The 7,795-nt window shown below is 34.7% G+C and overlaps 1 protein-coding gene across 3 annotated transcripts in view; it reads left to right on the top strand.

The window, feature by feature from the left end:
- The window catches only part of SORCS1 (sortilin related VPS10 domain containing receptor 1), a 711,184-nt gene that overhangs the window by 616,882 nt on the left and 86,507 nt on the right, over positions 1-7,795 (top strand). The gene's annotated exons all lie outside the window — the stretch shown is intronic.

Below are 7,795 nucleotides of genomic sequence, written 5' to 3'. Positions count from 1 at the left end.
AGAGAGAGAGAACCTAAAATATGGTTACATTCCATCCTTTCTGTGAAAGTCACTTTTTACAAATGTCACATGGTTATCACCTTTTGGCTTAGAAGTTTGAGGTCCTGAGTGTATTTCTACAAAATTCCTTTGAGTTTATTTCACCAGCTGTTAGTTACTCCCCTGATTTGTCATTTTGGGGGGTGCTGAGAGAACTTTACAAAATAGTCTTCATAAAGCTTTACTTCAGCTATCTGATGTATGCAGGAACCTCCAATTTATGCAACATAGTTGGGAAATGAGGTATTCCAGATAACTGAAGACTAGTTAATGAAAAGTTAGGATCTGTACTATATTCCAAAGAATTAGAGTACAATAACATATTTTAGCATGATGATTATGCAGAAGGATTTTCCTTTGATGAAACAGAATAGTTAAGAGGGGAAGTGAAGGGAATAAATCTTTTAAAGTGCTTACTATGTGCCAGGCATTGTGCTCAGCACTTTGCAAATATCTCATTTGATGCTCAAAACAACCCTGTTGGCATTTTATAGTTCAGGCAGCTGAGATACAGAAGTCAAGTGACTTGCCCATGGTCACACAGCATGTAGGTTTCTATGGATGGATTTGAACTCAGTTTTTCTTTATTCCAGGCCAAGCACTCTGTCCACTAGATATGTACCACCTAGGTTACTACCATGCATTGACTCAGAATCAACACTATGAGTATACCATTTTATGTATGAGTCTTTTCAGAATTGTATAATCTGAGCCATTTAGAAAGCCAACATGATATAATAAATAGGAAGAACATGGCTAGATATGATTTCATATTCTGACTTCAGCAGCTTTGTGACAATGGGTAAGCCCTAAATCTTAGGACTCAAAGGGACCACTGGAATCGTATAATCCAACATTTATTTGAACAAGAATCCCTATACATTGTGCCTCACAAATCCACACATTGCTTGTAGACCCAGTGAGGTGGAACCTACTGCCCCCTCAGGTATCCCATTTCACTTTTATATTATTCTAATTGTTAGTAAGGATTTCCTCTACTCCAGCCCTAATTTTTTTTGGTATTTAACTTCTCTGAGCCTCAATTTCCTCATATGTAAAAAGGGAATAAAGAAACTTTTACTATTGGAGTTGTGAGGATAGCATTTAAAATTTAAAATATATATTAATTATTGTTTCCCCATTGTCTTTTCTTCTACATAGATGTCTTCTCTATCCAGAGAGCCCTAGGGGAACCTTGGGGGAGAGAGACAGGCAGACAGACTCACCAACACATCAGCTAAGGCAGACAGTATATACAATTTTCCACATCCTAAAAGGTCATAGATCTACAATTACAAGACACCTCATAAGCCATTTAGTACACCCCCTTCACGTCACAATAGTTCCTTAACTCTACAAAGAAGGGAGGTGTATACATTTTCCCTGTTCTTTTTCAGAGAAGGGCTTAAATATTTGAATTATTCCAAAGTCAGTTTTGATTATGTTTTTGATTTTCTTTCCATTTATGCCATTGCTGTTGTGTGTATGTATGTATATCTGTATATATGTGTATGTATACATATATAAAACACATATACAATATGTGGAAAAATATATACCCAATGCTTCTCTCTCTCTATATATATATACATATATATTTTTATATGTGATACACACATATATCATTCTACATATCTATACATACATACATACACAGACACAGACACAGACACACACACACACACACGGTTGGTTGTTGTCCTTTGCTTTCAAAGTGGACCAAAATGACATTACTATGTTAGAGTCAAGTTACAGTGTGTCCAATTGAGGCTGATCAGACCAATACAACCTCAGAATGCTTTAACAGGTCAGGCACAAATGGTCCATATGAACATTTGGGATGGATTTTCTAAATTTGTGTATTTCTCATTTCTTTAATTTTTTTATTAATTATGTTTAGTTTTCAACATTGACTTCCATAAGATTTTGAGTTCTAAATTCCCTCCCCCTGACTCTTCTTCTCCCTCCCCAAAATGGCATGTAAAATGATATAGGCTCTACATATACATTCATATTAAACATTTTCACATTAGTCATGGTGTAAAGGAGAATTAGATCTAATAACCACAAGAAAGAAGAAATGAAAAAAACAGAGAGAGAAAATAGAATGCTTCGATCTGCATTCAAACTCCACATTTCTTTTTCTGGATGTGGACAACATTTTCTGTCATGAAACTTTTAGAGTTGTCTTAGATCCTTGCATTGCTGAGAAGAGATAAGAATATCAGAGTTAGTCACCAGACAATGTTGCTGTTACTTTATACAATGTTCTTCTGATTCTGCTCATGTCATTCAGCATCAGTTCTTGGAAGTCTTTCCAGGTTTTTCTGAAGTCCACCTGCTCATCATTTCTTATGGAACAGTAGTATTCCATTACATTCACATACCCCAACTTGTTCAACTATTCCCCAATGGATGGACATCCCTTAATTTCAATTCTTGGCCACTACAAAAAGAGCAGCTATAAATAATTTTGTACATGTGGGTCTTTTTCCCATTTTACGTTCTCTTTGGGAGACAGATCTAGAAGTGGTATTGCTGGATCAAAGCTTATGCACAGTTTTATAGTCCTTTGGGCATAGTTCCAAATTGCTCTCCAGAATGGTTGAATCAGTTCACAACTACACCAACACATTATTGTTCCAAATTTCCCACTTCTGCTTTGACATTGATCATTTTCCTGTTTTGTCTTATTAGCCAATATGGCTGGTGTGATGTGGTACCTCAGAGATGTTTTGATTTGCATTTCTCTAATCAATAGTGATTTGAAGCATTATTTTCATATACCTATAGATAGCTTCAATTTCTTCATTTGAAAACTACCTGTTCATATGCTTTGACCCTTTATCAATAGGTGAATGACTTGTATTCATATCAATTTGACTCAGTTCTCTATATAATTGAGAAATGAGGCCTTTATCAGAGAAACTGGCTGTAAAAATTGTTTCCCAGCTTTCTGCTTCCCTTCAAATCTTGGTTGCATTGTCTTTGTGCAAAAACTTTTCAATTTAATGTAATCAAAATTATCCATTTTGCATTTCATAATGTTCTCTAACTCTTGTTTGGCCACAAATTCTTCCAATCTCCATAAATCTGCCATATAAACTATTACTTGGTCTCCTAGTGTGCTTATAGTATCAGACTTTATACCTAAATTGTGTCCCCATTTTTACTTTATCTTGTTATATGGTGTAAGATGCTTGTCTATGCCTCAGTTCTGCAATAGTATATTCTAGTTTTCCCAATTTTTGGTTAAATAGTGATGTTTTTCATTTCTTTTGAACTACTTCAATTCTGTTTTGCTCATAGAGCAGCACAGCACCTTTTCTGATGAGGACATACCATGGTAGGTGGTTCCATGCTAGTGTCTTCCATGTCATCTTGGAATTCCTATACTAATTATATCACAGGTCCTTATGATATCCCTATTCTATTCCTATACGTTATATAAATATGAGTTATTATTAGAGAGGCAGCATGATGTAGTGAAGGGTATATTAATGATGGAATCTATAAACTTCAGTTCTGATCCTGACTCTAGCTGTGACAAGTACCTTTGCTTCTCTGAACCTATTTTTTCTTATGTGTAAATTCCAGAGTTCTTAAGAGAGACTTTGAGAGTATCCTTGTATTACTTCCTCTGACCACCATGTGAGTGCTTGCCCTGTGCGAGCTCTCCATAAAATAGTATTTTAATCTAATATACATTTGACATTAGAACAAAGTAGTTCATACATCAAAATTGCACTCTCTGCAGTGAAAATACACACACACATAAAGACACCATGCTTCTCCATATATGTGTGTATGTATATATACTGTGTGTATGTATATATGTGTGTATATATGTATATATATGTATAAACACACATATTTCCCATGCTGCTCTTTCTCTGTATATATATGTATATTTTCCTCATGCCTTTATGCATATATACACACATACATATACGTATACTATACACATATATCTATTTAGGTTTATATCTCTATGCCTATTGATCTATCTATTTATCATTCCTAGTTCTGCCTACTTTTTCATGAGGTTATAGAAGTCTTCCCATGCTTTTCCACATTTATAATGTTCTTATAATACATATTCCATTACATTAATATACCACAACATGTTTAGCCATTCCCCAGAAATATGTATCTATTATGCTTCCAGTTCCTTGGTGCTACAAAAAAGTATGACTATGAATATTTTGTTGCATATAGGATAATTCCTGTTTTTATGTCTTTGTGGTATATGCCTAGCAGTGAGATCCCTGGATCAAAGTTTATGAGCATTTTAGACAACAGCATTTTAAATCTTTTAGAGCCCTAAGACTTTAAGATGCAAAGAAGATGCCAATCTGCATTAGAGGTGTTTTCTCATCTTGGAATTCCTATACTAATTATATCACAGGTCCTTATGATATCCCTATTCTATTCCTATACGTTATATAAATATGAGTTATTATTAGAGAGGCAGCATGATGTAGTGAAGGGTATATTAATGATGGAATCTATAAACTTCAGTTCTGATCCTGACTCTAGCTGTGACAAGTACCTTTGCTTCTCTGAACCTATTTTTTCTTATGTGTAAAATTGAGGATTTTATTTACACTACGTTGTTTCCAGTTGTGAGAAAAGTCCTTTGGGATGCTTAATGTATCCGATAATTATGGGTTATTTGTTACTATTAACTCCAACTAAGTTGGAAGAGGAGAATAAGTAATAGGTTGGAGTCTAGATAAGTGGAAGTTTAATATGTGTGGGGAGTAGGACAGAAGGAAGTTTAACATTCTCCCCAAATGAGGAAAAAGACTGAAAAGGTAAGCTCCTTTCATTTTCTATCCTTCAGTTGCTTCTTTGAAACTTATAAAATTCTAGCTAGGTATAGTCCAACATTTCATACCACATACCAGGATAAAGTCAAAATGGGTATGTAATTGAGACATTAAGGGTAATACTGTAAGCATATTAGAGGGATATGGAATAGTTTACCTGTCATATCTATGGATAAGGGGAAAATTTATGACCAAATAAGACATAGAGAGCATTAAGAGATATAAGATGGACAATATTGGGTACATTATATTAAAAAGCATTTTGCAGAAATAAAATCAATGTAGCCAGGATTAGTAGGAAAACAGAAAATGGGATTTTTTTTAATTGAAAATTTCTTTGATAAAGGTTCTATTGCTCAAATATATAGAGAACTGAGTTACATTTATAAGAATAAAAGTCATTCCCCAATTGACACATACTCAAAGGATATAAACAAGCAAATTTCAGATGAAAAAAAAAATCAGCCATCTATAGTCATTTGAAAAGAAAATACTTTAAATCATTGCTGATTAAAGAAATGGAAATGAAAACAACTCTGAGATACCACCTCACAACTATCAAATTGGCTGTTATGACCAAAAAGTGAAATGGGGCCATAGGAAAATTGGGATACTACTGCAGTATTGGTAGAGTTGTGAATTGATCCAACCATTCTGGAAAGCAATTTGTAGCTATAGCCAAAAGACTATACAATTTTGCATACTATTTGATGTAGGAACAGCACTACTAGTTTTGTATCTCAAAGAGAAAAACAAGAACAACCTTTATGTATAAAAATATTTATACCAACTCTTTTGAGGTAGTAAAGAGTTGGAAATTGAGGGGAAGCCCATCAATTGGAGATTGTTTGATCAAGTTGTGGCATATTATTGTAATGAAATACTATTTTGCTCAAAGAAAAAATAAGGAAAATGCATTCAGAAAAACCTGGAAAAACTTGCATGAACTGATGCAAAGTGAAGTCCCCCAAACCAGGACACCATTATATATAATAACAGCAATACTATATGATGCTCAATTATAAATGACTGAACTATACAATATTCAACAACAAAATAATGTAAGGCAATTCCAAAGAATTCATGGTAAAAAATTTTATATACCTCTAAAGAAAGAATGAGGGAGTCTGAATGTGGATTAAAATATCTTTTTTTTGTTCTTTATTTTTCTTGTTTGTTTTTTTTGTGTGTTTTCTTTCACAACATGCATGACTAATATGGAAATATGTTTTAATGCCTATACATGTGTTTCTATTTTTTAAAATGCTTTATTAACTTCTGGTTTGCATCATTCATTTCCGCCAGATTTTGAGTTACAAATTTTCTCCCCATTTTCCCCCTACCCACTGCCCCAAAATAGCAGTCCCACAGATATCCCCTCCTCCAATCTGCTCTCTCACGTATCTTCTCCTATACCCCCTACAACTTTTCCAGTAGGGCATGGTAGATCTCTATGCCCCAGTGCCTGTATATCTTATTTCCCATTTACATGTACAATAGTATTAAAAATAGTGTGTATATATATATATATATATTTAAACATTTGATTTTAAAACATTGAATTCCAGATTCATTCCCTTCCTCCCCTGACACCCTCCCTTACTGGGAAGATAAGCAATTCAGTATAGGTTGTACATGTGTAGCTATGAAAAACATTACCATAGTAGATACATTGTAAAAAATTGACTATATTTCCTTCCCTCCTATCCCACCTCCCACTTGTTCTATTCTCTACTTTGATCCTGTCCCTTTTCAAAAGTGGGTGCTTCCAACTTCCCCCCCCCCCCCGGCTCAGGCAGTCATCCATCATCCCCCCTCTCATCCCCTTCTCCACTACTCTTCTGTAGGATGAGATACCCTATTTAGTGTGTATGTCATTCACTCCCTGAGCCAAATTCAATGAGAATAAGGTTGACCCATTCCCTTTTGCCCTCCTGTTTTTCCCCTCCATTGTAACCATTTTCCCTTGCCTCTTCTATATGAGATAGTTTACCCCATTCTGTCTCTCCCCATTTCCTCTCATTATATTCCTCTCTCACTTCTTAATTTCACCTTTTAAGTATCATCCCTTCCTATTAAATTGGTCCTGTGACCTCTATCTACATATACCTGTAAACCTATATACACATATTCACATATGTATTCATATGTCCATATACCCTCCTATATATATATATACATATATATATACATACATACATATATATATATATTCCCTTCAACTATTTTCATACTGAGAAAAGTTTCATCAGTTACAATTATCATTTTTCCATGTAGGAATGTAAATAGTTCAACTTTGATAAGTTCCTTATGATTTCTTTTCCCTGTTTACCTTTTTATGCTTCTCTTGCTTCTTGTATCTGAATGTCAAATTTTCTATTCAACTCTGGTTTTTTCATCAAGAATACTTGAAAGTCCTCTATTCCTCTGAATGACCTTATTTTCCCCTGAATCATGATACTCAGTTTTGCTGGGTAGGTGGTTCTTGGTAATAATCCCAGCTCATTTGCCCTCTGGAATATCATATTCCAAGCCCTTCGATCCCTCAGTGAAGAAGCTGCCAGATCCTGCGTTATCCTGATTGTGTTTCCACAATATTCAAATTGTTTCTTCCTGGCTGCTTGTAATATTCTCTCCTTGATCTGGAAATTTCAGAAGCTGGTTGTAATATTCCTAGGAGTTTTCTTTTTGGGATCTTTTTCAGGAGGTGATCAGTGGATTCTTTCAACCTCTATTTTGCCCTCTGGTTCTAAAATCAGGGCAGTTTTCCTTGAGAATTTCTTGGAGGATTATTTCTAGGTTCTTTCTTTGATCATGGCTTTCAGGTAGTCCAGTGTTTTTTAAATTGTCTCTGCTGGATCTGTTTTCCAGGTCAGTGTTTTTTCCCATGAGATATTTCACATTGCCTTCTATTCTTTCATTTG

Source organism: Petaurus breviceps, unplaced genomic scaffold, assembly GCF_028583685.1.
Source record: "Petaurus breviceps papuanus isolate PSGF00001 unplaced genomic scaffold, PetGlider_PUasm1.0 37, whole genome shotgun sequence".
NCBI classification, from domain to species: Eukaryota; Metazoa; Chordata; class Mammalia; order Diprotodontia; family Petauridae; genus Petaurus; species Petaurus breviceps.
Note: the sequence above shows the minus strand (reverse complement) of the source record. Positions and strands in the feature narration are given on the sequence as shown.